General features: G+C 37.0%; 2 protein-coding genes across 2 annotated transcripts in view; one reads left to right on the top strand and one right to left on the bottom strand.

Annotated features, from left to right (window-relative positions):
* LOC112052135 (pre-piRNA 3'-exonuclease trimmer) overlaps nt 1-24,952 on the bottom strand; it is a 494,504-nt gene that overhangs the window by 179,735 nt on the left and 289,817 nt on the right. The window lies entirely within an intron of this gene.
* LOC112051788 (slit homolog 1 protein) overlaps nt 1-24,952 on the top strand; it is a 163,503-nt gene that overhangs the window by 55,900 nt on the left and 82,651 nt on the right. Inside the window, exon 2 of the mRNA XM_024090579.2 lies at nt 21,364-21,411. The gene's annotated coding sequence lies outside the window, so the exon portion shown is untranslated. The remainder of the gene's footprint in view (nt 1-21,363; nt 21,412-24,952) is intronic.

Below are 24,952 nucleotides of genomic sequence, written 5' to 3'. Positions count from 1 at the left end.
CCGATCCGGGGCATGCACCTCCAACTTTCAGCTTATTTTAAGAAATTAAAGATCACGTGTCTCAAACGGTGAAGGAAAAATATAGTGACGAAACCTGCTTACCTGAAATTTTCCTAATTCAATTATCGTCAAAAACTTTTCATGCGGGAAAAATTCATTGTTCCCGTGGGTTTTGTGAAAAATTGAATTCCACGCAGACGAAGTCGCGGGCGTCCTCTAGTATAAAATACACTTGAATTCAAATTCAAAGTTTTACCTTAAAATGCTATAAAACTGTGAACTAATAAAGTTAGATACTAAATTGCCGCCAGCTTCGTAGCTATAAGACAGAGGACAAAGGTCGAAGGTCACACGAAAGTGTACGTAGATACATTGTTAATAAGTAAAAGTGTTTTGTTTTGGTTACTAGTATGTTTGAAATAAACACCTGAGACTATTTTTTTTTCTTCTTAATCATCATCGATCATAATTTTTAACCGACTTTATTTAACGAGGTATTATTTGTTTAACTTTATTTTACTTTCTCAATTCGACGCAAATGTTTTTTTTTAATGTTTGTTACCTCATAACTTAGGAGGAGCCGTCATTTAATATGACCTCTGCCTCCGATTCCGGAGGGTGTGGGTTCGAATCCGGTCCGTGGCATGCACCTCCAACTTTTCAGTTGTGTGCATTTTTAGAAATTAAATATCACGTGTCTCAATCAGTGAAGGAAAACATCGTGAGGAAACCAGCTGCATACCAGAGAATTATCTTAATTCTCTGCGTGTGTGAAGTCTGCCAATCCGCATTGGGCCAGCGTGGTGGACTATTGGCCTAACCCCTCTCATTCTGAGAGGAGACTCGAGCTTTACAGTGAGCCGTATATGGGTTGATGACGAATAGATTAAAAGTTATCATTAAGAACAAGTTTCCAAAGGTTCATGTACGTAGTAGTACAAGTAGGTACAAGCTATCGATTGATCTAAATTCGCGTCGCTGTCGAAATTCGGGTAAACTAAACAAGGCAAAGGAAAAGGGGACGTTGAATTACAGAGTGCAGGTGGTACTCGACTTGATATCATTTAGTACTCCGAGCGGTTTTGTTGTTTATATGGTACTTACTAGCTATTACCACAGTATACATAATTACCACAGTATACATATTCTGATATATACCGTGTGTTAACGTTTATTTCCTATTCATTGGAAACTGTAGCACTATTCATCCAGATAAAGACAACTGTAGCGCTATCTTGCAACGTTGTTTTATTATAGCGGCAGTGTGAATTTCGAAATTTCGAATATCTCTTTCTGTCTATATAGATTAAATAGAGATAGGAACGAATTTAAAACTTACTCTATCAGGTCATAAAAAGATCGTTACAAAATAGCGTTACAGTTCTCTGCATGAAAGCAGCTCTGTTTCTAGTTCTTCTTCTAAAAAAAAGTGGAGGAGGAATATTTTCAAATGTTTTCTACTTCTAGTAACACTGTACTTTGTAGAAGGTCCAATGAAACGAAAATTAAGAAAATTGCGCAGCCATTTCCAAAAAACTTACTACTTGTTTATGGATTTGTTAATCAATAACAGATCAACGAATCTGAATAAAATGTGTTACAAATCTATCTATACTCTATACTAATATTATAAAGAGGTAAAGTTTGTAAGTTTGTAAGTTTGTCACATTTTTTAAATGGGGTAATCTTCGGAACTACTGGTCCGATTTAAAAAATTTTTTCACCAGTAGAATGCTACATTATCGGGGAGTGCTATAGGATAGATATATTTTATATTGGTATCATATATATTAGCCGAGTTATCACAGTTTTTGTCAAAAAGGTCGGACTGAAAATCCTCTTAAACAGACTTATTCGAATGCGCTGCCTTAACTATTGTGTAAAATTGAAATTAATGTATGGAGACTATATGTCCGCGACACCATATATCTATCTTCTATATATTAGCAGATATAGTACCTTTTGTGTTATAAAAATTATTAATTTTATATACTTAGGTTTACGTCATTATTTATACAACTAAACTTTAATCCTTATTAAAATAAATTATTTAATAATCACAAGGATATTATAGAGATAAGATTTGCCCTTTACAGTATGTTAATTACTTAAATAGTTTCGGAGATAATACAAAATTTCTAAAAGACGCAGAAATTCCGCTATATGACGCCCGGCGCTTTCATTAACTTAGTTCCTGTTCCCGTATGAATATGGGGATAGCCTATGACACCCGCAAATAACGTAGCTTTCTATTGGTGAAACAATTTTCCAAATCGGTCCAGTAGATCCAGAGATTACCTCCTACAACCACACGAACTTTACCTCTTTATATTATTAGCATAGAAGTCTCTATTTCTCTTGGTCCCCCTTATAGTAGTATACCACTGGTAGTATACCACTCTCGAAGGACTGGATCGATTTTGCTAAGGGTAGGGGTAAGATAGAAAAGTTACAAGGTAGGGTAGGGTACGGGTAGGGTAGGTTTAGGGCCGGGTTTAGGGTAGTGGTAGGGTAGGGGTAGAGGTAGGGTAGTGGTAGGGTAGAGGTACGGGTAGGATAGGGAAGTGGTAGGGTAGGGGTAGGATAGGCGTGAGATAGGGGCACGGGTGGGATAGGGGTAGGAAAGGTATAGGGTATGGGGAGGGTAGGGGTAGGATGGGGGTAGGGGTAAGATGGGGGTAGGGTGTAGGTAAGGTAGGGGTAGGGTAGGGGTAGGTTTGGGGTAGGGTAGGGGTAGGGTTGGGGTAGTGGTAGGGTAGGGGTAGGGTAGGGTAGGGTAGATGTAGGGGTTGGGTAGGGTAGGGTTGGGGTAGTGGTAGGGTAGGGGTAGGGTAGGGTAGGGGTAGTAGTAAAGTTGACATCGAAATTTACGCGGATGAAGTCGCGGGCGACCGCTAGTATAGAATAGATAGACAGTCTGGTTTAGCAAATATGCTACTTTATCCCAACTTTTCCGCAGACTTGAATACCGATCCTTTTTTAAGTTAAAAAGAGTTTTAAAAAACTATTTTATCCAATAACTAGTCCAGGGAAATACCCATTACCGCCATGTTCTATCTCTGTTGCTCTTAGCTTCACAGGAACCGCGTAAAATCTCACGTTCGAAGGTATTATTAGATGAAAATCCTCCGAAATACTCGTAATGGACTGTTCTGCAGACATTTTCATTTAAAAAGACTATTCATTTGCGTGCTTGACGATTGAAAATGCCATAAAACCTTAATTGTGAATTTGCGCCGTACTTTAGGTTCAGGTTTAGTTATTGCCTATATACTTACATTAAATTAGGTTACAAATGCCAGGCATATTATTGGCTCACTGACGAGGTGAATGGTGAATATTATATTGAAATTCGAGTTTGAATACTTCGTTATACGGAGTGGTGAGCACGCGTAGAATATTAAAATCCATTATAATATTGTATTACATAATTTTATAGCGATTTCTTATTTTATGTTTACCAATGAATATGTTATTTTATATTTCTAGTCTAGTAAAATATCTATTTATGACCACATTGTTCAAACTTTTTGTAACTATGGTGCTTCATGCCTAGTCCGAAGCATGGAAGTTGGACCTTTTCTCTCTCTCTCTCTACAAATTTATACAGATAGAGAAATATTGAAATAAATTCGAAATTTTTAACTGACGTAGGTACTTTTGCCATATCTATTTCTGCTGCCAAGCAGCCTTATAGCCTTGTAGCCTTACAACATTACAGCTTTATAGCCTTACAGCCTTATAGCCTTATAGGCATATGAGGTTAATGACCCCACGCCTTACGTTGATGCATACAGACCAGGCAGGAACACGTCTTACAAAGTGATATTATGTTTATAGGAGATGGATTACTTCTTACCACCAGCGAGCAATCGCATTGGTCAGTCAATTATAACTATAAAAAACATCATGTGAGATCCCAAAGCAAACTCTCACTAATTTTTATGAAAAAAAGCTGCAGTTTTGCGAATTGGAAAAAAAAGCTTGTAGTGAACTCGCACGTTCACGCTCGCAGTGATTGTTCTGTTCCACCAAAATAATGGCCTTTTGTGAGGGGATTTTAATTTTTAAGGCGTGTGCCTTAAAAATTCAAATGCCTACACAAAAGGCCGTGCATCACATGCATAGTTTAGAGTGCCGCAACGTATATGTATGCTTTGATTTATTTATGTCCGAAAATAACTGTTCAAAATTTTAAGTCACTATTGTGAATTTTTTAAACAAAAAATTGGTTGTCTGTAAAGTCGGTTTACTGACGATAGTAGAACGTCACAACATTATAATAAGAAAATACTGATGGAATGGTTGCATTTTTCAAAAGAAAATGCTCGTTTATTTAAAATACAGTTTGATAATCTTCATAGAGCAGAATATACTTTATTTCTTGTAAAAAAAGTTGGCAACCCTATAGCGAGGGAACGAAGTCATCTTTTTTCGAGTGTGCAGCCGCCTCCATCGAATTATAAGACGTTGTCACGTCAAAAACAAACCCCTTCGCACCCCTTGGCTGATACGCGGCCTCATAACTCGATATGACATACATATTACATATTATGTATGATAAAATGATATGCCGATAGACATTGAACTGTTCTAATGCAATTCCGTTTTTTTAAACGTGATATAATTTTCCTTAATTGCAATATAAATAAAATGTCTTTACGTTGAGCTGGACCGGACTCTGGTGCGATAAGTTTGGCCACTTAGTTTCACACCACTTGTCCAGTTGAGTCGATATGATAACGTCGAAATGTGATAACTTGATGCACGGCTTGGGTGTTACGTTTATTTTCGTTTCGGAATTTCTTGATTAGGTCGCCGCGTGATAAAAGCTATGCAAAAGCTTAAAAAACAGAGTGAGTACGGAAACTTTTTTAGAAAACAAAACTATATAAACTGTAAACATAACTTTTTTTTTTATTCTTTACAAGTTAGTCCTTGACTACAATCTACACCTGATGGTAAGTGATAATGCAGTCTAAGATGGAAGCGGGCTAACTTGTTAGGAGGAGGATGAAAATCCATACCCCTTTTGGTTTCTAAACGGCATCGTACCGGAACGCTAAATCGCTTGGCAGTACGTCTTTCCCGGTAGGGTGGTAACTAGCCATGGCCGAAGCCTCCCAACAGCCAGACCTGGACTAATTAAGAAAATCTCAATCTGCCCAGCCGGGGATCGAACCCAGGACCTCCGTTTTGTAAATCCACTGCGCATACCACTGGGCCACGGAGGCCGTCAACGTGACGTATATACCGTTTATAGTTAAATTAAAGTGTAAAAAGTTTGCGAACCGTTGTACCTATATTATTAGATCAGATTAGATCAGATTTTATTTTTAATTAGCGGACGCCCGCGACTTCGTCGGCGCCCGCGAGCTTGATGAAAAGTGTACTGTAACCTGCGTAGGTGCATGAAGAATAATTGTACCAAGTATAGTTAAAATCCGTCGAAGTTTTTGTTTCTATAGTTTTCTGATTGCATTTTTTGGCATCAGTATCGATCACCCCCTGATAGTTATTTTAAAAATATATTTCATGTACAGAATTGACCTCTCTACATATTTATTATACTCGTAAGTATAGATTAAGTAAGTATTTTAGGTAGGTTTATCAAAATACTACAAATGTAGGTAAATAGAATCGTGCACGAAGCAAATATTATTTCTGGAAATTGAAACACATAACAAGTTCTATTTCACGTGTAAATGGTCCTAATGCTATTTCCGAGGGTGTGTCAGCAATGTTTTGAATAAAATTTATAGACCTTTGAACAATTTAACACGCAATACCGTTTATTTATACAAAATCCGTGTGTATTGTTAAAAATAAAATGTTTAACTCGTAACATGGCTCGTACATATTGTTACCTCTTTATATACAAAAAGTGCATGTTCGATATTTTAATTTTTATATTTTTACACATCAAATGCGTTTGCTAGTAAATAATAAAATGTATATTATAAAAATAAAAGTGAAAATTGACTCAATGAAGTTCATTTTCTTCGACTTTCTTTGTATTCAAATATTACAAAAGAAGATAAAAGAGACTGATGCATGCAAAAACGCATAAAAGATGTATTGCGAGCTAATAAAATGGGGTTGTATTTCAATGAAAAGACAGCGTTCTTTCACGAGCATCGAGTTTCGTGTCTCAATTCAAGAAGTATATTGCAAAACGTCGGGTAGATGCATTCTTTACGTCGAAGCACACCGTCATTTCATTGCGAATTATCGCCAGTTGGCTTTGCATCTTCGTGCGAGACGGACGTACCGGGAACGAGGTAGGTGTTCCTTTAGATGTTTTATATGTTGAGTAATTATTAAGTTATTGAAAAAAATAAATTGTGTTCCTAAAACTGTTCGTTTGTGAAAATGTTTAGTTGATATGTTTACGTCTTTTCGGTTGCTAGGAGATAAGGTTGCAAGGTCAACGCTTAAACCTACTATTATTTTAAAATTTACTTATTTTGTTTAGGTGGTTGTAACGACGATAAAAAATAAGTTTTTTTATTTTTCCCTTAAAATAATTTACATTACAGATACGATCAAGCAATAAAGTAGACCGATATGCTCGTTTTAAGTTATATTATATCTCATGTAATAGAGTACGTAACTTTTTACGTTGTAAATTACTTAAATTACTCCATAACTTTATTTATACATATATCCAACCTACAACATTTCAACCAATAGCTACAGTGTTCATTATCTCCAACAGAATAGTATCCCCCGGTGATAATCGTTCATTTTAATTTATTAATGCACTGAAGAAAGATTCTATTGTATCTATTTCATATAGAAGCTTTTAAGCGACTTCATAGCTTTAATTAAAAATCTACTTTACAACAATCTTTAACCTAATCCTTTTAAAACTTTTGGTCTTTTTCTTTAAATGTCCCACTAATTTTATAGATACTATAAACTAATAAACGATGCTAATCAAAGTATTAGGTTTAACTAGCGGACGCCCGCGACATCGTCCGCGTGGAATCGAGTTTTTCACAAATGCCTCGAAAACCATGGATTTTTCCGGGATGAAAAGTAGCCTACGTGTTAATCCATGCTGTAACATATCTCAATACCAAATTTCAGCTAAATTTATTTCAGTAGTCAAGGCGTGAAAGAGTAAAAACATTCATATCATCAAAATCATCAGTTTTCGCAAATCTCGGGAAACCATGGATATTTTTGGGATAAAAAGTAGCCTATGTGTTAATCAAGAGTAAAATCTATATCCATTCCAAATTTCAGCCAAATCGGTTTTAAGTTGACACAGTTTCATACAAACTTTCATCCTCTATTTTATCCCTTTGGGAGTAGAATTGATCAAAATCCTTTCTTAGCAGATGCTTACGTCATAACATCTACCTGCATGCTAAATTTCAACTCGATCCATCTAGAGGTTTGTGCTGTGCGTGGTTCATTGTCAGTCAATCACCTTTGATTTATATACCTTTAGATAAGATCATTAATGGTATTCTTCATGGATTATTTTGGGATAGGTGGGGAGAACGACTTTAATGGAGAAGGGGTGTGTTAACTAGTTTTAAAAGACGTCTTTAACCCTACATACAACGGTCACAAGTCCGGGACTTCACTCAACTCAAGGTTATAATCTCTGCCACTCGAGGGTTTATTGGTAACATTATTTGTGGAAATTGGTAGACCCGAAAGAATTTCATTCAATAATTGTGTTATGCTATTTAAATCCGCTTGTTATGTCTACCCGCTTTTCCGACACATGCATAAATCTCATATCTTTAAAGATGTCTTAAAAATGACGGGATTTACACGTTCCAAGCTACACGGAATTTCGGAAACTGTTAGTGATAAGGTACTCTGTGCCTTTGAGAGCACTTTCAACTGTCGGCACCAGTCGTTACCTTAATGATAATGACCGGCACAGACGCCATCTTGAACAGGAGCAGTCACTGTGAAAGTTTTTAGTGTTACAATGAACGAGAAGTAAAAACAAAATTTTACTATTATCCGTGATACATTTTCGTACAAATACTTTTGCTGACGCAACCTACTCGTAAAGTCTGATAACGTTATAATATCGAAATACTTTTTCTTGGTTAAAAAAAGTTCAACTAAACAGTAGAGCTTTTCCAGATGAAAAAACAAAAGTATCACCTCTATCTACCATGCGCTGCCTATCTACCATTGTGCCATGAAACTAACTATCTGGTGCTACGAGTACAAATTAAGTTTTATATAAAATGTTAGTTACATTCCACATTTCATGTTAGAGCGTCAAATGCAGGTGTAGCTGAGAGTTATAATTAAACATACTTATTCATTATGTTAACAGTGAAGTTCTTAGTTCTTAGTTTGCGGTGTAAATTATTAAGGTCAGAGCGCTATATTATTTCAACAAGTGGGAGATAGGAAGTTTGTTAGATAGCTTCACGCGAAGCACTTCATTCTAGAGATGCTGTCTTAGTTGGAGATTTAGTAACACGATTGCTAAAGTTTCCCTCTAAGGAAATGCAAGTTAAGACTTTCAATATTTATAGCACTTTTCTATTTGTTGTAAAGAGCATAATAAATAGCAAAAGTTAGCGTAATTACATTTATTTTTATTACGACGCCTGTGACTTTGATTGTATTTTTTTTTCAAACTTTTAAAGGGAAAATTTCCGTCATACTATTTTAACACGCTTATTGGCTTCACTTTCAACTATGTATGCAAGAAAATCTTGGAGTCTTAATTTGACCCACTTCCTGGTCTTCGATTAGGATGAAAATTTGCGCACGCTCTGAGTTCTGATGACAATACATGACTAGCTAAGAAACGTCAGTATCCTTAATAAAATTAATTTTTACAGTTTGATTCGTTTTAGTTTGATTGTCGGGAGTTCTCGGGTTCAAATTCGATGATTCAGTTATGATCAATTAAGGAGAAATACTTGGTTAACTTGCTCAGTTTTGGTCTCGCAGACCTCAAAGTTTGCACTACGGCCACCGTCAGATTAGCGCGTTATCACGAATGACCACTTAACTTCAGGTCAAATGATCTTTTCATTGATGAAGTGAAAAAAAAACATGAAATGAATGTATGACGGCCTCCGTGGCGCAGTGGTATGCGCGGTGGATTTACAAAACGGAGGTCCTGGATTCGATCCCCGGCTGGGTCGATTGAAATTTTCTTAATTGGTCCAGGTCTGGCTGGTGGGAGGCTTCGGCCGTGGCTAGTTACCACCCTTCCGACAAAGATATTCCGCCAAGCGATTTAGCGTTCCAGTACGATGTCGTGTAGAAACCGTTAAGTCGTGTGGATTTTCATCCTCCTCCTAACAAGTTAGCTCGCTTCGATCTTAGACTGCATCATCACTTACCATCAGGTGAGATTGTAGTCAAGGGCTAACTTGTAAAGAATAAAAAAAAAGCATAAAAATATAACTGCTATAATAATTTTACACGAATATGCAATTATTATATCGAGTTGTTGTAGCTATTTTCAATAAATGAGTTTCAAGTGACATTTTCATGACGACACCGATACTCCATGTAATTTTGAACGTAACTATAAATTTATACATTTTTATAGAATAAAGGTCAAGTCTGACGTCACAGACTGCAGTTTATAGAACTTACACAGACATTCAAATATAAGGAGGATAAGAATAGAAGCAGGTTTATTTCGGAAGTTAATTTTGAATAAATAATACTTAATGTTAGGCTATTCTTTATGAAAACCAGATGAGTTTTATTAATTTCCCTGATCACAAATATACTACAACTAGCAGACGCCCGCGACTCCGTTCGCGTGAAATTTAGATTTTAACAAATAACCATAGATTTTTTCGGGATAATAAGTAACTAAGTTCTGCTCTAAGCTCTAATATTTAACTATTTGCTAAATCTCACCCAAATCGGTTCAATAGCATATTAGTATGGATTGTTCGTATAAGTACTACAAATGTTAGTTTCACCGCGTAGGTTCACTTATTAGAATTAGGCTTATTACAAGCACTTTCTAAACGTCATGTAATAATATATAATGGTGATAATAATTGGTCGAAAACTTAAAATTAAAGTTACGAGGGTTCCAAACGCGCCTTGTCCGAAAGGAGCCCAAAATAAACTCAGCCAGGTTTATTTTTTGTTTATCACCATTTTACAAATTTATTTACAATTATAGAACACAATCTTATAGTGCAATTCAATACCATGCTTTTTAATCGTTTAAATAATCTTTAACATTATAATAAGATTTTATGCTTGCGTTTAATATAGTCTTTGAATTTGAAACTTCTTGAGATTTAGCGTTCCGGTACGATGCCGTGTAGAAACCGGAAGGGGTGTGGATTTTCATCCTCCTCCTAACAAGTTAGCCCGTTTCCATCTTAGACTGCATCATCACTTACCATCAGGTGAGATTGTAGTCAACTTGTACATAATAAAAAAAAAAAAAACTTCTACAACCACGGGTCTGTCTCTGTCACGGGTCAATCTCTGAATCTACAACCACGGGTTGTAGATTCAGAGATTACAAACTTTACTCTTAATGATATCAATGTAGAAGTACCTACTTAAGTATTAATACAGGAGTTGCTCGTCTCAACATATTACATAACATAACATTTTGACGATTACTGAGATAAACCCAAGTATTACTGGAACGTTAAGAGATGACGCCGAAATTGGCTCTTTTCTTGGAGAAAATTACAGAAAGCGGAGCATGTAAAATTACACAGTGCAGTGAGCGCACGTACCTACCTTATTACGCCTAAAGTGGTTCTGAACAGTTATGGAAATTGGAAAACGGAAAATTTTGTCTGGAAAACACATTATATTATTTAAGGATATTATTATTTTTGTTTCCACTGCCAGTAAAACTTTACGTTTTGAGAACTCTTGACTTATTTTACTGTCTTATGAATAATTTTATTTTATTAGTAACTATCCGATGCCTTGCGGGTTACCGTTTCCGTGAGAATATGGAGTAAAAATATATTGGGCTCGCAAATAACTTAGCTTTGTAGATGTCTTTATCTATCTCTTTATAATATTAAGTACAGTAAATAATCTTCTGTTGGTATTATCCTCGAAAACTAACAAATCCAAGCGACAACGTCACCTAAATCCGTCGCGTCGTATCAAACCAGAATCCGTATTAGAAACGACCTTCACCTATCTATTTATTGGGTGAAAAGTGTTTTATATTTAATTTAGTAAGTTACAAAATTTATAGTGAGTAGGTTCGATGCTGGGCATAATGATGAGACAGATAGGCGAGTAACAATAAACTTTTATCTCCCCATAACAATTTTAGTTATTTTACTTAATGTACAGACACTTTGTTTTTATTATTATACAATATACATAGTTGAAAGTTGTTTTGAAGTCGGAAGTGGCTATCTGTTGAAACCCGTCACGTTGTCTTAATCTCCTCTCCGAGTTGAGATGAAAACAAAACAGACATCGAGTGATCCACTTAAGCTTACTCGTGACATTTTGCTGTTAAAGTCTCTTTTATTTATACAATTGGCGTATTTGTTTAATATATTAATATAACCTATTTGCAATGTGTCAATATGAATCATCATCATCATCATCAACATCATCATCATCATCATCATCATCATCATCATCATCATCATCATCATCATCATCATCATCATCATTATCAGCTGATGGACGTCCACTGCTGGACTTTTTCATGGACTTCCAAGCACAATGGTCTCGAGTCGCCAGCATCCAGCGGCTCCCGGCAACCCGCTTGATGTCTTTGGTCCACCTAGTTGGGGGTCGACCAACACTGCGCTTTCCGGTGCGGGGTCGTCATTCCAACACCACCCCAACGTCCATCGGCTCTTCGAACTATTGGCCTGCCCAATGCCACTTCAGCTCCGCGACTCGCTGAGCTATATCAGTGACTTTGGTACGTCTGCGGATCTCTTCATTCCTGATTCGCTCACGCAGAGAAACTCGCTCGCTCCATCGTCTGCTGAGTGACTTTAAACCTTCTAACAAGGCCCATAGTTAGCGAACAAGTCTTGGATCCGTAGATCATCACTGGCAACACGCACTGCTCTAAGACCTTCGTCTATAAATATTTTCTATGATTTATTTCTTATCCCAAATAAATAACAGATGAGGGTATATATTTCTTATGCCGGCTCTCGTACTGTCATGTTTTATACAACAAGTTGCCATTTAATGGGCAACAGGCGGACGTAAATATAAAACAAGGAGAAATAGTACGTCAGAGTGCAGTGTCGCTTATATAAATCCCACAGGGCAATCGATCGGAACTGCGCCAACTTAAATTGAACAGCGAGTTTCTCTAGAACTTCCATACTTTCTATAGAAACAATAGTTACTTTGAGTTGCAAGATTTATAAGGAATATCATTTCACAACAAGACCAATATTAACAATTGTAAAGTTTGTTTAAGTTGAGTGATGAAAACATTATGACAGTGTTATGCAATGATTATTATACATTATGGGTATGTTTCGTGCCTACAGCATCACCGCTAAAAGTGATCCGAATTTAGCGACTCCACTGAGCGCACACATGCATAATTTTGTGTTTACAATTTTGTACATACATTATAATATATTTATGTATATATAGTTTTTACACTTCCTTAACACACAACTCGACATTGTAGACATATTGTCTATTATGTGTTTCAATAACTTTCGTAGTTTAATATGCGACTAAATGAAATTAAGACAATTATGCACATTTGTCCGCCTCAATTTTGTATGCCCTACCCTATCTCTAGTATAAAATATCATTGGTGTTATGATATATAAATCTACGGAAGTGTGAGTCGTTCGACTGGAGCATCATAGTAATTTGAAAGTAGCAAAATGTCTATGTTATGTGGGGGGATTTGGATGTTGAACCGATCTGATGATTGCAGACTACGACGACCTCCGAATTTAAGGCAAAGCCTACAACTCTGGTCCGGGACATGCACCTCCAACTTTTCAGCTTTATGCATTTTAATAAATTAAATATCACGTGTCTCAAACAGTGAAGGAAAAACATCGTGAGGAAACCTGAGGTGAGAATTTTCCCTATATGTGCGAAGTCTGTCAATCCGTATTGGGCCAGCGTGGTGGACTATTAGTCTAAACCCTCTCATTCTAAGAAGAAAATCGTGCTCAACAGTGAGCCGAACATGGGTTGTTAATGATGATAATGATATTTTAAGCTTCAGTTAAATAAAAAACAAGCGTTTAAGTAAACTTTATAGACGTGTACACATTTTATGTCAAAGGTTAAGGTGTGCACTTTGCCCCGCCTTCCCCTAAATAGTACAACACAAACAAAAACAGGGATATCAATATCACACCAGTAAATCTACTTTAAGGATAGGGTTGGTAACACATATATTGGGGTAAGTAAAACAAAGAGATATCCAAATTCGATATCCACCAAAAGCAATTGGCTCAGTTTGCCCGTTCAGTTTGTTCCCTACAACAATCGCTACAGCAAATAAAGGTAGAACTCGGCGGAACCAATCTGTGCTTTGCGTTAGATTCATACGTTTACATTTGTGTTTACCAAATAGATCAGTACCAGCGTCAGATTGGTTATTTTAGCAGGTTTCATGTATGTTCGCTTGAATTATGATGAACTAATACTACTACTACTATGAGCCGCGATAGCCCAGTGGATATGACCTCTGCATCCAATTCCGGAGGGTGTGGGTTCGAATCCGGTTCGGGGCATGCACCTCCAACTTTTCACCTGTATATTATACGTAGTAATTATTTAAGTTAAACATTTAAACAAATTAAACATTTAATTTATATCTTGTTCACTTTATAAACAAACAAAATGTAAAATAACGTACCTACCTAACAGAGAAAGAGATAAAATAGAACAATTTATAGCTACGAAATGTTTAGAACTTTTGCACTTTAAAAGATTTATTTTTAAACCTGCAACTTGATTTTTATAGTCTTCGGGAGCACATTTTATGGAATTTATTTGAAATGAAACTTTATTTAAAGTGTCTTTCTGTCTTTATTACCAAGCTGATATTTTTTTGCGATGTAAATTGAAATCATGGTATAGCAATTTAATTAAAAAAAAAAATCGCCGCAATCGAAGGAAGTTTACAAGTCTTTTTTTATCTAAAACGAACATCATAATCTAGGGTAACCATCTAGCGAAGCAGTTTCTTATGTAATTCGTCTGAGGCGTAACCTCATGGTTAACAAAGAACAACTGTGCCTGTAAAAAGTTAATTATTTTTCCTCATCAAAGTTCTATATCCCTATACTATCCTGTATGACCAATCAGCCAGTTGAAGGAATTTAATAAACTGAATGATAATTTGTTAATTGTTATGATATTAGCAGATAATTATAATTCATATGTTAATTAAAAAGTTTAGTCTTTTTCCAATTTTGCACCATTTTTTTTACCCGACTGCGTCAGACTGAGCATTTCTATCTAAGTAGAATAATTTGTAGGTATACGGTTTATTCGTCGAAGATGAGATCTCTATCAAAACAGTTGTATTATGACGTATCAAATCTTTAAAAAAAATATTGCTTTCATCGTTGTTCAGCTATTTACGAAGGGTGGAAATGGAACTAATAATAGACCATTATGTTAATTTTGATTGATTCCGCCGCTGCGTCAGCGTTGGAAGAGGCTATTTGTAGCTTCAGTTTATTCGCATCGTTTGTTGGTGTAAGGCAATCGCTTAGAGCAAACATTGACCCAACGGTCCGGTGAAGCTCATCTGTTGTTTCATCGCTTTAGTTCCAATATGGTGCTATCGGAAACATATGGGATAAAATAAAAGGAGGGAAAACACAACGCAATAGATAATTTATTTACCTTTTTAATAAAATAAAATCTATTATTCAATAAACGAAATATTAAAGAACATTATTAAGTAAAACAGCAGATTAAGAAATGGCGGTGGTCATCGTGAGATAGGCTAAAATAGTTTCTAATAATAAGAAAACATGTTACGAGTACCTCGATTACAGGTGGTATTAACATTCATTATCTATGTTATTGTAGAGAGGAGGCATCAGTGTTGGTATAAATAAGAGGGTATTTGATGACTCAGTTGTTTGTTAGGCAGCGTAGACACCGTCACGCTGCCAATCGCGCGAGTGTTTTTGTGCAATAATGTTTTGCGTTGTTATTATTGTTTATCATAAAATGTTTAGTGCGGAGAAAAAGTAGGGCATGGAAAGGTGAGTGATGATGCTCTCTAAAGGGATTAAACATACTCCTAAAGTCACAAGTCCTGGGACCTGCTCGAGGTGTTTCCTCTACCACAAAATAATAGTGCAATCACTGTCGCTGCTAGACGTCACGTCACAAGCAGAAGCTAGATTAGACTACCTAATTAAACAAAGTAATCATTTTCTTTCTCTGGTTACATCGGCCGTGGCTCTGGCTAGTTATCACCCTACCGGCATTATCGTTCTGCCAAGCGATTATATAGTATGGTGCCATGTAGAATGATCAGGTACTTCTTCCAAATAAGCTTGCTTCCATCTCATGCATGCATGCATAGTCACTTAACATCTTGTTTGATCGAAGTCAAGGGCTGACGTGGCATTGAACAAATAAAGGCGGATTTCTATTTGGCTGACGTGATGCTGCATGTTGTGTCGTCATTGTCACCAGCCAAATACCACCTATGGCAAGTGTTTACCAGGAGCCATCACGACATGTCACAAGAAGTAAACGCTACTATAAACTCAAACTCAACGCCTTGGTCCGAGAAAAGCCCACAACAAACTCAGCCAGGTTTAGGTATCCTTTTTTAGTTTATCACCATTAAACAATAGGTAAATAAGTAGCCTATCATGTAATATATTTAATTTCCAAGCAATTTTGTCGTTTACGTAATCATTAACACCATAATACAACTTTTCTATAAGCTTACGTTTAATAAAAACTTTGAACTTTTTGAGAGACATGCCAGTGGTTTAATGTGGCAGTTTATTATAAAAACGTATGCAATTGCCCTTAAAAGAATTACTAATAATACATACAAAATGTATGATACCGATTCTGTTCTGTTACACCACGACACGTCAGACAAATATAATTCCGCCTTTATAATTTAAAAAAATATCTGTAAGAAGTACCGTGCCAACTTGGCGGTATGTCAAAACCTAAGTACACACTTGAATATAAAGAAAGTAGTCCGCAGGAGCGATTGTGTTTTTCTTGTGGGCCTCGGATGAATATTATTGTTTGAGAATACAATTTTATGAAATGGATGTTATTCCATTTTTCTTGCCATTATTTTTTTATATTTATGGATTCATGTAAGCTCTATTGATCACAATGGATCGGAAGCGGTCAACGTGATACAGGGACCTCTTGAAGACCTGCAGAGCCGCTACATCAAGAAGAATAAGAGGAACTTCATCTAGTATTACTAATACTGGTGAAAGTTCGCGACTTAATATTACGCGAATAAAAAAATTGAGACCTGCAGAGCCGCTACATTAAGAAGAATAAGAGGAGCTTCATCTAAGTATTACTTATACTAATACTGGTGAAAGTTCGCGACTTAATATTACGCGAATAAAAAAATTGTAAATCCCGCGGGAACCGTGGACTTTCCCGGGATAAAAAGCCTATGTTCTGCTCCTAAGTCCAATTTATCTCTCACCAAATTTCATCCAAATCGGTTAAGCGGTATGGCCGTAAAAAGGTGACAAACAGACAGACAGACTTACTTTCGCATTTATAATATTAGTATAGATACTAATATTTTACAGGTGAACTTTATAGTGTTGAAGGAGTAATCTCAGGATCTACTAAACCGATTTTGAAGATTTTATCCACTAGAAAGCCACGTTATTTGTGAGTGTCATAAACTATTTTCATCACCATATTCTCACAGAACGGAAAGTACGCGGGTAAAACCGCGGACTGTCGGTTAGTATAAAAAAAAACGCAGAATCATAGATACACGATATATCCACAGACACACGGCACAGTTATACTCGTAGCATCCCTCTTTTACTATGGGGGACTAAAAATAGTCTCACAGAGTCCGTTTTAAATGACACAACACAGGGCGTGGGGTGCAGGGCTCGAAAATCCGAGCCGCTTTCACAACGCCTCTTTGATATTGGCTTAGCGATAAATTAGATTAATATGGTTGCGTAGAGCCGTGAATTTATTTTTAACTTCCTGTTCGTAATGAATTTATGATGACCCCTCTATATTGTGGCACAAGCTTTAAAAGCTTTTGCGAAACTTGAATCATTTTTTTGAATAAAATAACAATATTTTTAAAGGAAGATTAATACATCCTGCTTTACATTTACTCTGAGGAATTAATGAAAAGTGCTTTTGTGTAATCACATCACACTAATATTATAAAGGAGAAAGTTTGTGTGTAAGTGTGTGTGTAAGTGTGTAAGTATGTTTGTGTAAATTTGGAATGGAAATAGATTGTACTCTGGATTAACACATAGGCTTCTCATCCCGGAAAAAACCATGGTTCCCGCGGGAATCGTGAAATACTAAATTCCACGCGGACGAAGTCGCGGGCGTCTGCTAGTTATTCATAAGCTAAATAAGTGTATGTACATTCTTTTATTATGTACCAAGTTAAAACAGATACACTGTTTCAAAATGAGACATTTTTTATAAGTCGTGTTGTAAAAGTAATTTTTATAAAATAATCTGAAAAAGACAACTGTTAAAATACAAAGGGAATTAAAAGAATTCCCTTCGTGTTTTATTACTCCACCCAGTTTTCGTTTGATATTACGTGCCTAATAATAATTCAATGTACAGAACCCGTCTTGGAAGAAATTCTCAATAAATATTCTCAATAGAAGTAGGGAAGCAGATAGTCTTACACCTCGGGAGTCATGATATGCCGTTGAACGGTGATCGCTATTCAATCATTATTAACCTAAACCCACCAAACCACGGTGACGGGGCAGCGTGGTGTCTCTAAGCTCCATATATCCTCTCCTATAATTTTTGAAGTGATAACTTCTTAGGGGAACGTATACCGCTTCGTAAAGTAACTTCGTAATTTAAGTAGTTTCTGAAAGAGTTACATGAAAGAACTCTGTCTGAAAAACCTCAATCTTTATGATATTCTTACATGGCTTGAATTAATACATCACTGGGTTAGCACCGCCTTCAAAGTGATCAGTAGGTAAAACGTAATGAGATGTTATTTTTCGCTTATTAGTTTAGTTGGTAATGTCGTAATGTTTTTGAAGTCGGTAGAATTTTTTCATTATAATGTTTTCATACATTTGAACTTTTTACTTTTAATTAACGACTTTGAATACTAACATTATTAAATACTTACAATTACTTTATACGTATTCCATTTACGATTTACAGTTAAAACTTCCCTTGCGGCCCAGTAATTTAGTTTTAATAAAAAATTTACAAGGGCGTGGTTATGTGACAACCTCAATTTAGGGACGGATAATGCCGGGATGGAAACAGGGTTGACAGTTATTAATATTTAATGGAACATTATGTTACTGTACGGGAGTCATTTATTTGAAATTTTGATGACCTTTGGCGCTCTGGTTAAGCGGTAGAGAGATTCGTTTAATAATACAAAATATGTCCGGGTATGTTTCGAAAATCTTGTATTTTTCTGTGATCTTTTCTCCTTTTGGTGTCTCAGGGAATAGCGAAGGTTGGTGTAAGTATACCAAACCTTCTTTATCATTCGCGAGGCGAAATATTTGTGCGGTACATTCTGGTTCTTGGGTGTAAATATAATTCGTTCAGTACTTGTGTTTGGTGTTCCGTAGGCAGGATTTATTCCTTGCAATAATGTCGTGCGATTCAGAGTTGGATATTAACCGCCCCAAAGTTATAAAATTTTTGCCGCCCCTAAACGGACCTCTAAAATTAGATACACTGTTTCTCTAGTTTCTAGGATCATTATCAACCGGCTCACTGCTGAGCTCGAGTCTTCTCTCTCAAAGATAAGGGTTAGGCCAATAGTCCACCACGCTGGCCCAATGCGGATTGGCAGACTTCACACACGCAGAGAATTGAGAAAATTCTCTGGTATGCAGGTTTCCTCACGATGTTTTCCCTTCACCGTTTGAGACACGTGATATTTCTTAAAATGCACACAACTGAAAAGTTGGACCGGATTCGAACCTACACCCTCCGGAATCGGAGGCAGATGCCATATCCACTAGACTATCACGGCTCACGAACTCTACTATTAAAGAAATAAGTTATCTTCTTGCAGTTTTAACACACATTAAAGACTTTAACAATATGTAGGTTAGTACTGTTAGGTCTTTTGTTCAACAACATTCCGAATTTACGATCGGAATGGAGAGTTTAACGGTGTTTCTTTGAAATTAGTTCGCGAAAACCAGTAGAGATTAGATTACTGCGAGCGAATGAGCTTCAGTAACTGCCACGACTTAGTCTTTTATTGCCTTTGTTGTTATTAATCCAAATTATAGTACTCATCGTCATTATCAGCTTTTTATTTTAACGGCGTTTGACCTTCAACACTCTGACTTAGATCTCTTTTATATTTCCAAAGCATATTTGAAAAAAGAAATTGTTACAACTCATAGGAGACATCTGAACACTACACATAAACGCATCGTAATCCGTCATGTAATCCGTCTGTCTGTCTCACCCTGACACACACACATACACACACACACATATGTACGCACGCACGCACACATGTATGCATAATTACACTTGGTACATTGTGAATTAAAAAAAAATGTACTAGTAGATTTTATAATTTGTGTATAGTGTACACACACACATACACACACACACACACACACATATGCACGCACACACGCACACGTTTATGCATAATTACATTTGGTACATTGTGAATTAAAAAAAAATGTAATAGTAGATTTTATAATTTGTGTATTATTGTAAAGTTACAATTTAATCAATACTATAATCCTCGTGGCCTTATGTATAAGTTAATGTTTTCTAATAATCATGTACTGTAACGCTGTTGATTACAAATAAATAAATAAATAAATAAACACTGTAATCGGTTGTACCGAAGGGGTCTTTTAGAAACACACAGCAGTGTTACAATGTAATAATACTAAAGTACTAAATGATTATTTTATTCTTTAGATATGTTGCGTGCCTACAAAATCACCCCAAAAAGTGATTACAATCTAGCTACTTCACTGAGCGCACACATGCACATTGTGCTTACTTCACAGATTAATCAATAATATACAGATGGAGCGTACGGAATACGACGGTGTCGTAGCCTCTCTAAATACGAAATTCAAAAGTAATACATTCTCGAGTCAGTATGACACGAACCGTCGCATCAGTAATTTTCAATATTTTCAAGAAAAATGGCGTCTTATGTTTTTAAATATTTTAAGGAATTTTATTTAAAATGGAGTATTTTTATTGTTAATTATTGATATTAAATTACGTAATTGTTTTAAGTGTTAAATTTTGAAATACAAATTAATTAATCAACAGTAAAAAAACATCTGGTTAGTAACAACTTTTGTTACACAACCCTTCTCCCAATTTGTATCAATAACGAGTTTATTAAAAGTTGTTTCTAACCAGCTGTTTTATTTTTAATGATGCTTAATTGATAGTTATACTATTTAACAACGAGTACATTATCTCGTTCCGACGCTCAAGAATTATAATTTCCTGGTAACTCAGTAAGCTACCAGAATCTGGTATTTTCATAAATAAAAATGTTGATCGTTCATCGAGATGAAGCTACTCACGAAAAATTAACTTGTTAGTAATCGGGTGTTCTATGGACAGGGACTATTAAGTATGTTATCGCCGCATTTCCCGCTTTTAAATTTACATGTTGTAATAAATAGTGTAGGAAATAGTAGTCTGTGACAGATATGACGTCGCTCGATCTAGTGTCGGCTTCAGTGTGCTCGTGGCGTTCGAACCATCCACATCTATTGTTGTGTAATTCTTTATGGGTTACTTGGGATAGGCGGGGAGAGTGACTTGAGTGGAAAAGGGGAGTGTTTGATATCAGTAAAAGGCGCCTTTAACCCTACACACATCGTTCACAAGTACGTTACTCCACTCAAGGTCATTCTCTGCCATTCTAGGGTCTTATTTTGGTTACAGTTTGATTTGTTAATTAAGTTGTCCTGACAAGTGTTGTGAATCATAACCTTTGTTCGACATTAGTTTTCTTATATTTGTAATCACTTTTGGAGTCCTATAATAAGTATAGTAGGTACTAACGCTAGCTAACTGTTTTGTTTGTCTAATTCATAATTAGAACAATAATGACTTTGCATTCTGTGGTTATGGGTCGTATTGTCCATAGTAGGTAAAACAATAATATCTGGAAAATATAACTTGTAAGAGCTATGGAAGTAACACAAATTTTCCTCTTTTCAGGATCAAAGTTGCGTGCAAATCAAGAATCTTCGGCTGCAAATTCTCAAGGTATTTATTTTTTACTAGCGGACGTCCGCGACTTCGTCCGCCTGGAATTTAGTGTTTCACAAATCCCGCGGGAACCATGGATTTTCCAGGATTAATAGTGCGTATGTGAAAAAGCCTATGTGTTAATACAGGGAATTATCTATCTTTATTTTAAATCCAGCCAAATCGGTTCAGTAGTTGTAGCATTAAAGAGTAACGAACATCCATACAAACTTTCGTGATTATAATATTAGTAGGACTATACTACGATTGACATAAAAATCGAGAGATTTAGAAACGATCTAGAGGATACACAAAGCCACAAAGACGCGTACGTATATAAACTGATAAGCACATAACCCTCCCTTGCGAAGTTGGATATTAAAGAAGGCATACTTGGCAACGTATAAAAGTATAAAAGGCTCGCTAAATGCCAGCGGTGGAATGTCAAGCTCAATTAAAATCTAGCACAGAACAAGCGTTCATATTCACAGTTCGTTATCGTGTCAAGTGGAATCGTTGAGAACAGACTTTTTCAGTCCATTGCAAACTTTATCCAAGTACATCTTAGACTTCAACTGGAAGTACCTACCTTGCTTTTTATTATTTACCGATGAAATTGGCAAAAACTTAGCAAAATTAAATCATTATTATCGCATTCCGCCAGAAAGCTTTTGTGTTTAATAAGTTTATTATTTGTTACCTTAATCTTGAATGGAAAGTTGGCTGTTAAGCAAATTATCATCAGATCGCCAAAGATGAAGGTGGTGTAAACTACCTAAATTAATGAAAAAAATATTTGTGTATGTTTGTTACTCCTTTACTCTGTGACTACTAAAGCAATTTGGCTGAAATTTGGAATGGAAATAGATTTTACTCAGGATTAACCACTAACCTAAAACCTAATTAAATTAGCAGATGAATTTATTTGTATTCAGAACAGTTTTGTTTATCTTTTCTACCCTTTTATAATGAAGCTACCTACCTAATAGACTATTTATAATGAGGCAATAATAACTTAACGATAATAAGTTACACCTGCCATCCGTCTGGAGTGACATATTTTTTTCAAACAAATAAATAAAATTAAAATAATTTAAATATATTCGCTACAAATAAGCCAAATCAAATAGAAACAGTAAAATGAATTTGAAGAACATTATAAACCATAGAAAATATGCGACGAGTTGGCGGCCAGAGCACCAGCGCACGAAATAACATCTTCATATCGTCGTCGACGTCGCCGTCGTCGTCTGAGGAATTTAAGACCCCGCCAACATCTGCGGGGGATGAGACACCCGTGCGGACGACTCATCGGGGTGTCACCACACGACGACGGCAACACCAACAACAACAGCAACAACACCAGCAGGACGTCGACGAGATACCACTACCGGAGAGCTTGGATCAAGAGGGGCTGCGGGCTCCTGTGAGTGCTCCCGCTACCGGTGGTGTAGTGCGTCGCATGAGATGGTCTCGTCCACTCAATGAGAGCGTCATGCGAGCGTACTATGGGGCGACAGAGGAGGGAACTAACCTTACTGCGTACCGGTCAAGGATGTTGTCTATGTTTCAGACTCTTGAGCCAACAGTGACCGTGACTGCGCAGCGACTATCGGATCAGGTGCGAGCAATCCAGCGACGTCATCTGCTAGATGAAGCTCACCTTGAACGACTGCGCTCTACTTCAGTAGAAATCGATACCATCCGTAGCTTACCTCAGCAAACATTGCAAACCAACATCCCAGAGGTGCTACAGGATGGTATCGATATGCAAGTAAGTAGCCAGAATTATGAGCAATTGAGGAGAACTTTGGAGGATTCTATTGTGACATACAGGTACATGCCTCTTAATTTAAGACCAAAATTGCCTCGTTTGCCTGTACATAGACGAAATATGGCGTTAGTGGGGGTTCTAGATCAGATTTTAGGTGAATATCTCGTAACATCTGAGGACCTAAGTGATACTCATTCGATTCTATTCTGTGGAGCCGTTGCGGCGTGTCGTATTGCGGGTGTTAAATTCCCTGAACCACGCACGGTTCCGCAGAGGACGGGTCAAGCACCAGCTTGGCGGACCAGAATCGAAAGGTGTATCACACTGACTAGAACTCTCATAGCTAAGCTAATCTGCTTCAAGGAGGGCAACAATCGCCCTAGAGTTATGCGATTTGTGAATCAGGCTTTTGCTGGGACTGACACACGTCCGTTCCAGTACTTGGCTTGTGTCACCGAACGCATAGACTTCTTGAAGCAGAAAGTCTATGCATGGGCACAACGCATTAGGCGTTATAAAGAGCGCATAGACCGGTATAATCAGAATAGAATCTTCCAAAGTGACCAACGGAAAGTGTACAGGAACTGGGAACGATCCAGTGCCTGTGTGACAGATGGGGAACCTCCGACTTCTGATGCTATGTCAGATTTCTGGCGTAGCATCTGGTCGGCCCCCGTAGGCCACACTGAAGGCGATTGGATGAGTACTGTCAAGGAAGAGTGTGCAATGGTGGAACAAATGATTCCGATATCCATTACTACAGAAAATGTAAGTTGTGCAATTCGTCCGGCGTCAAACTGGAAATGCCCAGGACCGGACGGATTGCACAACTTCTGGTTAAAATGGTTTCGTAGCGCCCATTCTATCTTGGCAGTGCAATTTCAAAATGCCATTGACACTGGATCGCTACCGGCATTTTTAACAACTGGTGTCACGTTCCTGCTACACAAATCGGGAAGTACCACAGACCCCAAAAACTACCGACCGATAACATGCTTACCCACCATCTATAAGCTCCTTACATCCATTCTGTCATCAAAATTAACGATGCATATAAATGCAAATAATATTTTGGCCCCAACACAGAATGGATGTAAGGCCCGGTCTCGTGGTACAAAGGAACTTCTCCTCATAGACACTGCTATTTGCCAACAGGTTCGACGAAACAGAAAAAATCTCACGGCTGCTTGGATAGACTACAAGAAGGCCTATGATTCGGTGCCTCATTCATGGCTCATGGAGGTCATGCGGTTGTACAAGGTCGATACAACACTATGCTCTTTTTTTGAGTCATGTATGAGACAGTGGATGACAGTTCTTCGTCACCCAGGCGCTTCTGAGTGTTCTGAATCGAATGAACTGATAGGGATTAGGCGAGGTATTTTCCAGGGCGATAGTTTGAGCCCTTTATGGTTTTGTCTGGCCCTTAATCCTCTCAGTACTTTACTGCGGGATTCAGGGCTAGGCTTTCGCCTTCGCAGGGGTGGTGAGCTCATATCTCACTTGCTTTACATGGATGACCTCAAGCTGTATGCATCAAAGCGTACAGACCTAGTGTCATTGCTGAAGATTACTCAAACCTTTAGCAATGACATAAGGATGGAATTTGGTGTAGACAAGTGTGCGGTCATCAATGTAGAGCGAGGAAGGATAGTGAGCTCCGAGAATATAGTTATTTCAGAAACTATCATTCTCAGATCACTCCTTGAAGGCGAGACCTATAAATACCTTGGAATGACAGAAGCACTTGGTATTGAGACAGGGAATATGAAACAGGTAGTGAGG

The sequence above is a fragment of the Bicyclus anynana genome, chromosome 5 (assembly GCF_947172395.1).
Source record: "Bicyclus anynana chromosome 5, ilBicAnyn1.1, whole genome shotgun sequence".
Taxonomy (NCBI): Eukaryota; Metazoa; Arthropoda; class Insecta; order Lepidoptera; family Nymphalidae; genus Bicyclus; species Bicyclus anynana.
Note: the sequence above shows the minus strand (reverse complement) of the source record. Positions and strands in the feature narration are given on the sequence as shown.